Source organism: Sus scrofa, chromosome 2 (assembly GCF_054392235.1).
Source record: "Sus scrofa isolate SSC_HxYL_T2T_F1_AM1 chromosome 2, Sscrofa_HxYL_maternal_Yorkshire_Landrace_v2.0, whole genome shotgun sequence".
Classification (NCBI taxonomy): domain Eukaryota; kingdom Metazoa; phylum Chordata; class Mammalia; order Artiodactyla; family Suidae; genus Sus; species Sus scrofa.
The window spans coordinates 18,185,509-18,195,587 of record NC_139384.1 but is presented as its reverse complement, the minus strand read 5'-3'; positions in this window follow the sequence as shown (position 1 = coordinate 18,195,587).

Below are 10,079 nucleotides of genomic sequence, written 5' to 3'. Positions count from 1 at the left end.
GCATAGGCTGGCAGTTGCAGCTCCAGTTCAACCACTGGCCTGGGAACTTAACACATGCCACAGGTGCAGCCGTAAAAGAAAAAAATTTTTTAATTGAAAAAAATAAAATTTTGCATACATACACTCATGTTTCCAATCCCCCTTTCCTGCTTTATTTATTTATTTTTTTTGGCCACACCCACAGCCTATAGAACATGAGCCATGAATAGAACTTACATCACAGCAATGACAATACTGGATCTTTAACCCACTGAGCTACCAGGGAACTCCTGCTTTTTTTTTTTTTATCCAAAGCACTTTTCACTAACATATTTTGTATTTCACATTTCACTTATTTTACTTATAGTCTTCCCACACCAGAGGGTACACCCCACGGGGATAGGGATTTTGCCTGTTTTAAATCCTCAGGGGGAGTTCTTGTCGTGGCGCAGCAGAAACAAATCCGACTACGAACCATGAGGTTTCAGGTTTGATCCCTGGTCTTGCTCAGGGGGTTAAGGATCTGGTGTTGCTGTGATCTGTGGTGTAGGCCTGCAGCTGTACTCTGATTGGACCCCTAGCCTGGGAGTCTCCATATGCTGTGGATGTGCCCCTAAAAAAAAATTAAAAAAAAAAAATCCTCGGGGGTCTAGAATAATGCCACATAGGTGCTCAATAAATATCAGGGTTTGGGAGTTCCCGACGTGGCGCAGTGGTTAACGAATCCGACTAGGAACCATGAGGTTGCAGGTTCAGTCCCTGCCCTTGCTCAGTGGGTTAACAATCCAGCGTTGCCGTGAGCTGCGGTGTAGGTTGCAGATGAGGCTCGGATCCCGCGTTGCTATGGCTCTGGCGTAGGCCGGCAGCTATATCTCTGATTCGCCCCCTAGCCTGGGAACCTCCATATGCCACGGGAGCGGCCCAAAGAAATAGCAAAAAAAAAACAAAGAAGATAAATAAATATCGGGGGTTTTTTCTTTGTCTTACATATACTGTCAAATGATTACTACAATAAGTTTAACATCCATCGTTTCATATAGATACGAAAAAGAAAAAGGGAAAAAATGGTTTAACATCTCTTAACATCTACTCTAACAACTTGCAAATATATCATAGAGCAGTATTAATTGTAGTCATCATGTTCTGTCCCTAGTACTTATTTATCTTATAATTGGAAGTTTGTACCTTTTGACCACCTTCACCCAACTCCTCTCACCCATCAATAAATATTGTTGAGTTAATGAGTATACCTATCTAGGTTCTGTGCATGGAAAAAAGAGAATGAATTGTTTAGGCTTCAGAAGCATCCTGCAACCTGTCATGAGATAAATGAGAGTGCGGACCATGCCTGTCTTGTTATCCTCTTGTCTTTTCAGTGCTTTTCACATTGTCTAGCCCAACAGATTTTTTCTTTAATTTTAATGTGCTTCAGTCTGTCTGTCTTTCTCTCTTTCTTCCTTCCTTCCTTTCTTTCTCTCTCTCTCTCTCTCTTTCTCTCTCTCTCTCTCTCTCTCTCTCTTTCTTTCTTTCTTTCTTTCTCCTTTTTAGGGCCATATCCACGGCATTTGGAGTTTCCCAGGCTAGGGGTCAAATCAGAACTACAGCTGCTGCCCTACAACACAGCCACAGCAATGACAGATCTGAGTCAAGTCTGTAACCTACATCACAGCTCACACCAACACAGGATCCTTAACCCAATGAGCGAGCCCAGGGATCAAACCCGAAACCTCATGCTTCCTAGTCAGACTCGTTTCCGATGCACCATGACCGGAACTCCAATTTATCATTTTTTTTTTTAGCTGGAGTACAGTGGCGTAATGTAGGATCTCAGTTCCTAGACCAGGGATTGAACACAGGCAAAAGCACTAAATCCTAACCACTAGATCACCAGGGAACTCCCTCAACAGATATTTCTTGGAGTTCCCACTGTGGCTTAGTGATAATGAACCCCTATATATGAGGATGCAGGTTATATCCCTGGCCTCAGTTAGTGGGTTAAGCATCCGTCATTACCATGAGCTGAGGTGTAGGCTGAAGACATGCCTTAGATGTGGTGTTGCTGTGACTGCGGAGTAGGCTGGCAGCTGAAGCTCCAATTTGACCCCTAGTCTGGGAACTTCCATATCCCAAAGGTGAGGCCCTACAAAGCAAAAACAAACAAACAAACCAAAAAACACAAGAAAAACAAAACCAAACCACCTTTATTGAAGGGTAACCAGAAACTTTCTCCTTTTTTTTTTTTTTTTGTCTTTTTGTCTTTTTGCCTTTTTGCCTTTTCTAAGGCCATACCTGTGGTATATGGAGGTTCCCAGGCTAGGGATCTAATCGGAGTTGTAGCTGCCAGCCTACACCAGAGCCACAGCAACTCGGGATCCCAGCCACCTCTGCAACCTGCACCACAGCTCACGGCAACACCAGATCCTCACCCCACTGAGCAAGGCCAGGGATCGAACCTGCAACCTCATGGTTCCTAGTCGGATTCGCTAACCACTGAGCCACAGCGGGAACTCCAGAAACTTTCTCCATTTTATCTGCCCCTTGATTTAGGGCTACTCCTTGCAGGGTACTAGTGTCACTCTTGCATTTAGTTAATAGCCCAGAATCAGGTGAACAAACAATTAGAGATTCTTTTTAACTTCAAACCTCTTCCCAGTATAGACAAAACGAACAGTCCAAATACAAAAAAGCCTGATGCGAGTTGTTAATGAATATGAAAATTTCCCTCCTTCAGTTTTTGCCTTCCAAATCGATTAAGATTTGTTTATTTATTTATCTATTTTTTTTTTTAGGCCACACCATGGCATATGGAAGTTCCCAGGCTAGGAGTCAAATTGGATTTACAGCTGCCAGCCTACCCCATAGCCACAGGAACTCTGGATCCTTAACCTACTGAGTGGGCCAGGGATTGAACCAGCGTCCTCAAGGATACTAGTTGGGTTCCTTACCACTGAGCCACAATGAGAACTATTGAAATGAAGTTCCTGTTGTGCCTTAGTGGAAACAAATCTGACTAGCATCCATGAGGACACAGGTGTGATCCCTGGCCTCACTCAGTGGGTTAAGGATCCAGCGTTGCTGTGAGCTGTAGTGTAGGTCGCAGACGTGGCTTGGATCTAGCATTGCTATGGCTGTAGCATAGGCTGGCAGCTACAGCTCAGTTCGACCTCTAGCCTGGGAATTTTCATATGCTGTGGGTGTAGCCCTAAAAAGATAAAAAGACAAAAAAGAGGAAAAAAATTTACAAGAGAGTTCCCTCTGTGGTACAATGGTATCAGTGGCAACTCTGGAGTGCAGGGACGCAGGTTTGATCTGTGGCAGAGCACAGTGGGTTAAAGATCCACAGTGGGTTAAAGATCTACTGTTGCTGCAGTCGCAGGGTAGGTCTCAAGTGCAATGGGATCTGATCCTTGGCCTGGAAACTCCATATGCCGAAGAGTAGCCAAAAAAATAAATAAATAAGAGAAAAAGAAAGATTAATAAAGACTAGGGGAGTTCCCATTGTGGCTCAGCAGCATGAGGATGCGAGTTTGATCACTGGCCCAGCTGGGTGGGTTAAGAATCTAGCGTTGCTGTGGCTATGGTGTAGACTAGGAGCTTTTCTTTCTTTCTTTTTTTTCTTTCTTGTTTTTGTCTTTTTGCCTTTTCTTGGGCTGCTGCCACAGCATATGGAGATTCCCAGGCTTGGGGTCCAATCAGAGCTATTGCCACCAGCCTACGCCAGAGCCACAGCAACGCGGGATCCGAGCCACGTCTGCAACCTGCACCACAGCTCACAGCAACACCAGATCCTTAACCCACTGAGCAAGGCTAGAGATCGAACCCGCAACTTCATGGTTCCTAGTCAGATTCATTAACCACTGCGCCACGGCGGGAACTCCGACTAGGAACTTTTTTCTTTTTTTCTTTCTTTCTTTCTTTCTTTCTTTCTTTCTTTCTTTCTTTCTTTCTTTCTTTCTTTCCTTCCTTCCTTCCTTCCTTCCTTCCTTCCTTCCTTCCTTCCTTCCTTCCTTCTTTCTTTCTTTCATTCTTTTTTTTTTGCTTTTTAGGGCTGAAGTATATGGAAGTTCCCAGGTTAGGGGCCAAATCAGAGCTACAGCTGCTGGTCCACACCACAGGCGCAGCAAAGCTGGATCCGAGCCAAATCTGTGACCCACACCACAGCTCATGGCAACACCAGATCCTTAACCCACTGAGCAAGGCCTGGAATCAAATTCGCATCCTTATGGATCCTAGTTGGGTTCATTACCACTGAGCCACAGCAGGAGCTCCTAGGAGCTTTTCTTCGTAAGAATAAAAGCAGAGATATACTGATGGATCATAACACTGTTGGAAGAGCATAAAATTTGATGCAGAAGGAGAGTGATAAAATGTGACATATCCACAGACTGGACTATTACATGTATTTTCAAATAATGATACTGAAAAATATTTAATTGTGGGAAAATGTTCATGATATATGCTTAGTAAATAAAGCAGGTAACAAATTAATAGGTATGATTCCACTTTTGTTAGAGAGTGTGTTGAGAAAAAGGGACAAAACCAACCAAGAAAGAATATTTATTAAAATATTAATGGTGGGGGAGTTTCCATTTGGGCACAATGGAAATAAATCAGACTAGTAACCATGAGCTTGTGGGTTCGATCCCTGGCCTCACTCAGTGGGTTAAGGATCCGGTGTTGCCGTGAGCCATGGTGTAGGTTGCAAGTGTGGCTCAGATCTGGCATTGCTGTGGCTGTGGTGTAGGCTGGCAGCTGTAGCTCCAATTAAACCCCTAACCTGGGAACCTCCATATGCTGCAGGTGCGGCTCTAAAAAGACAAAAGACCAAAAAAAAAAAAAGTTGGAATTCTCCTTGTGGCTCAGCGGGTTAAGAACCTGACTAGTATTCATGAGGATGTGGGTTCAATTCTTGGCCTAACTCAGTGGGTTAAGGATCCAGCTTTGCCTCAAGCTGAGGTAAGGGTCAAAGGTGCCAGCTCGGATCCCGCATTGCCGTGGCTGTGGTGTAGGCCAGCAGCTACAGCTCCAATTGGACCCCTAGCCCGGGAAGTTCTATATGCCCCAGGTGCAGCCCCAAAGAGGAAATAAAAAAGTTACTCCAGGTAAGCTCCCTATCTATCAATAGGAAAATGGTTAAAGAAATGATTGCATAATTAAATACTGACATATCAAATCTTATTAGAAGATTTCCCTAGTGGTGCAGCAGGTTAAGGATCCCACATTGTCACTACTGTGGTGAGGGTTGCTGCTTTGCTTAGGGTTCGATCCTGGGTCCAGGAACTTCTCCATGCCATGGGCAAGGCCAGAAAAAAAAAAAAAAAAAAAAGAGCTGGACATCACAACCCAAGTGTCAATCAATGGATCACTAATGATAAAAAAAAAGTAATATACATGTACAGTGGGGTACTATTTAGCATTAAAAAGGAAGGAAAGGAGTTCCCATCCGTGGTGCAGCAGAAACAAATCGGACTAGGAACAGTGAAGTTGTGGGTTTGATCCCTGGCCTTGCTCAGTAGGTTAAGGATCTGTGGTGTAGGTTGCAGACACAGCTCAGATGTGGCATTGCTGTGACTGTGGCATAGGCTGGCAGCTGTGGAGACCCCTAGCCTGGGAACCTCCATATGCAGAAGGTTCAGCCCTAAAAAGCAGAAAAAAAAAAAAGGAAGCTCCCAGGCTAGGTGTTAAATTGGAGTTGCAGCTGCCAGCCTATGCCACCCATAGCAATGCAGGACCTGAGTTGCTGCATCTGTGACCTACACCACAGCTCTCAGCAAGGCCAGATCCTTAACCAATTGAGTAAGGCCAGGGATTCAACCCACATCCTCATGAATACTAGTCAGGTTTGTTACCATTGAGCCACAACAGGAAGTCCCAAAGGGAGAAAATTCTGACACCTGCTGCAACAGAGATGAACCTTGAGGGCATTATGCTAAGCAAAATAAACCCATCACAAGACAACAAATAAGTCATATGATTCTACTTATATGAGGTACCTAGAATAATCAAGGTCATAGAGACAGAAAGTGGAAAGATGGTTGCCAGGAACTGGTGGGGAGGGAGAGGTGGGAACTTGTTCAATGGATATGGAGTTTCAATTTGAGAAAATAGAAAAAGTTCTGGAGGTGGATGGTGGTGATGGTTTAACAGCAATGTGGATGTACTTAATGCCAATGAACTGTATGCTTAAAATTTTTTTTCCTTTTTTTTTTTTTTTTTTTTTTTGCTATTTCTTGGGCCGCTCCCACGGCATATGGAGGTTCCCAGGCTAGGGGTCGAATCGGAGCTGCAGCCACCGGCCTATGCCAGAGCCACAGCAACACTGGATCCGAGCCATGTCTGCAACCTACACCACAGCTCGAGGCAACGCCGGATCGTTAACCCACTGAGCAAGGGCAGGGACCGAACCCGCAACCTCATGGTTCCTAGTCGGATTCGTTAACCACTGCAACACAATGGGAACTCCCATGCTTAAAAATTGTTAGGAGTTCTCTTGTGGTGTAGTGGGCTAAAGGTCCAGTGTTGTCACTGCAGTGGCCCGGGTCACTGCTGTGGCTCAGGGGTTTTTTCGTTTTTTTTGTTTGTTTGTTTTTTGTGGGTTTTTGTTTTTGTTTTTTGGCTTTTTGCGTTTTAGGGCTGCCCCTGAGATATAAGCATGTTCCCAGGCTAGGGGTCCATTTGCAGTACTGGCCTATGACATAGCCACAGCAACATGGGATCCAAGCTGGGTCTGCAACATACACTATAGCTCACAGCAACGCTGGATCCTTAACCCACTCAGCGAGGCCAGGGATGGAACCCACATCTTCATGGTTACTAGTCGGGTTTATAACCTGCTGAGCCACAATGGGAACTCCCTATGGTTTGGGTTTGATCCCTGGCCCAGGAACTTCTGCATGCCGTGGGTGCAGCCAAAATAAATGGTTAAAATGGCATATTTTATAGTACACTTTGCAATAGTAATAACAATAATAATGAAAAGAGGTGAACTGCACATTGCAACTGACTAATGCACAGGTGTTAGGATAGGTTAAGCTGCTGCAAGGATTAGATCTAAAACAAATAGCTGAAACAAAGAAGTTTATTTCTCTCTCCCTTAACAGATTAGGGTAGATAGTCTCACTTAGTGGGATGATGAAGAGAGGTAGCTCCTACTCTAAGTATTTAGTGAACCAGATTAATGGAGACTCTACCATCTGTAACTCATCTGTGCTGAGATGTTTTGGCCATCATCACCATTCCATCCCGCAAAAATAGAGAAATGGTGTGGAAGTGCTTTGTGGAGGATTTATAGATCAAGCCCACTGGTCCTTATGCTTGCATACATCACTTCCGCTCACATTGCATTGGAGAAAACAGTCTTGTATCACCTCTTACTCCAAGGGACACTGAGCTTATAGCTGCTCAGATATTGTAAAAGAAGTGGATAAAAAATTGGGGGAGACAGGGAGTTCCCATTGTGGCTCAGCAGTTACGAACCCGACTAGTATCCATGAGGATTCAGGTTTGATCCCTGCCCTTGCTCGGTGGGTTAAAGATCTGGCATTGCTGCAAGCTGTGGCATTGGTCATGGATGTGGCTTGGATCCTGAGCTGCTGTGGTTGTGGCATAGGCCCCAGCTGCAGCTCCAACCTGACCCCTAGCCAGGGAACTTCCCATATGCTGCAGGTGTGACCCTAAAAAGAAAAAAAAAATTGGGGGGAGAAAATTTCTAAAAGAAAAAACCCTGAGGGAATATGCATCTAATTCTAATAGTGTTTTTCTCTGGAGGTGAGATTACAGCAGGCATTCACTTTTTTTTTTTTTTTTTTTGGCTTTTTTTAGGGCCACACCTGGGACACATGGAGGTTCCCAGGCTAGGGATCTAATCAGAGCTGCAGCTGCCGGCCTACACCACAGCCACAGCAACACGGGATCCCTAACCCACTGAGTGAGGCCAGAGATCAAACCCGCAACCTCATGGTTCCTAGTCGGATTTGTTTCTGCTATGACACAGTGAGAACTCCTTTATTTTTTAAATGTATCAAAAATAGGACAGATTGGAGGATGAACATGATAAAACAAACAATAAAATGTTAATTGTAGAACTCAGATGGCAATTTTACGGGTCTTCCCTGTTCTATTATTCAGTTATTCAGTTTTATATATTATGAAAATGTTCAGGAGTTCCCTTTGTGGCACAGTGGGAAAGAATCCGACTAGTATCCACGGGGATTCAGGTTCGATTCCTTCCCTCGATCAGTGTGTCAGGGATCTGGCATGGCTGTGGCTGTGGTATAGGCCAGCAGCTGTTAGCTCCGATTAGACCCCTAGCCTGGGAAATTCCATACGCGTCAGGTGCAGCCCTAAAATAAAAAAAGGGAGGGAGTTCCCTTCATGGCTTAGCGGTTGACGAACCCTACTAGGATCCATGAGGATGCCAGTTAGATCCCTGGCCTTGCTCAGTGGGTTAAGGATCTGGTGGTGCCATGAGCTGTGGTGTAGGTCACAGACATGGCTGGGATCCTGAGTTGCTGTGGCTGTGGCATGGGCCAGCAGCTGCAGCTCCAATTTGACTCCTAGCCTGGGAACTTTCATGTCATGGGTGCAGCCCTAAAAAGAGGGGAAAAGAAAGAAAGAAAGAAAACATTCATCACAAAATGTTGGAAAAGGATACGCCTATAAAAATCTGTATTTCTGAAGTTTCTTGGTGTCTTAACAGTTAAGGATCTGGTGTTGTCATTACTGTGCCTCAGGTCACTGATACGGCATGTGTTCCACCCCTGGCCTGAGGAACTTCTGAATGCCATGAGCACAGCCAAAAAAAAAATCTCTATTTCTGAACAGTGGGTTTGGGGGTAAGGATGGAACTTTTCAGATTATATACTTTATATACAGCAAATATTGTAAACTATTCTTTGACACCATAGTAAGTCTACTTTTAGGAACTTATCCTATATAGTAATTCTAAATATAAAAAATATATTGGAGTTCCCGTCGTGGCGCAGTGGTTAACGAATCTGACTAGGAACCATGAGGTTGTGGGTTCGATCCCTGGCCTTGCTCAGGGGGTTAAGGATCCGGCGTTGCCGTGAGCTGTGGTGTAGGTTGCAGGTGCGGCTCAGATCTGATGTTGCTGTGGCTGTGGCGTAGGCCCCTAGCCTGGGAACCTCCATATGCTGCAGGTGTGGCCCTAAAAAAATAAAGACAAAAAAAATGTATATATAGAAATAAATATAGCAAACATTTTCATGTTGGAAATATTTTATAATAAAAACTTGGGGGAGCTCCTGTCATGGCGCAGTGGTTAACGAATCCGACTAGGAACCATGATGTTGTGGGTTCCATCCCTGCCCTTGCTCAGTGGGTTGATGATCCGGCATTGCCATGAGTTGTGGTGTAGGTCACAGACACAGCTTGGATCCTGCGTTGCTGTGGCTCTGGTGTAGGCTGGCAGCTACAGCTCTGATTAGACCCCTAGCCTGGGAACCTCCATGTGCCGCGGAAGCGGCCCAAGAAATGACAAAAAGACAAAAAAAAAAAAAAATTTGGAAATAGGGAGTTCCCGTTTTGGCTCAGTGGTTAACCCAATTAGTAACAATGAGAACTCGGGTTTGATCCCTGGCCTGGTTCAGTGGGTTAAGGATCCAGCATTGCTGTGGCTGTGGTGTAGGTTGGCAGCTGCAGCTCCAGTTTGATCCCTAGCCTGGTAACTTCCATTACAGCAGATGGGGCTAGAAAAAGGAAAAAAAAAAAAAAGAAAAAATGACAATGTAGTAATATTGAAAAGACTTATGGCAAAATATTCAGTAAAAAAAAAAAAAAAAGCTAAAAATTTTATCGACACTTCCAATTTTTAAAATTTAAAAATTTTTTTAGGGCAGCACCTGTTGCATGTGGAAGTTCAGCTGTTAGCCAACACCACAGCCACAGCAACACTAGACCTTTAACCCAATGAGCTAAGCCAGGATCGAACCTACATCCTCATGGACATTATGCTGGCTTCTTAACCCTGTGAGCCACAGTAGGAACTCCAAACTATACATTTTAAACAGGTGAATTTCATGATATGTGAATTATATCTCAATAAAGCTGTCATAAAAACAAATTTAATGGTACACATG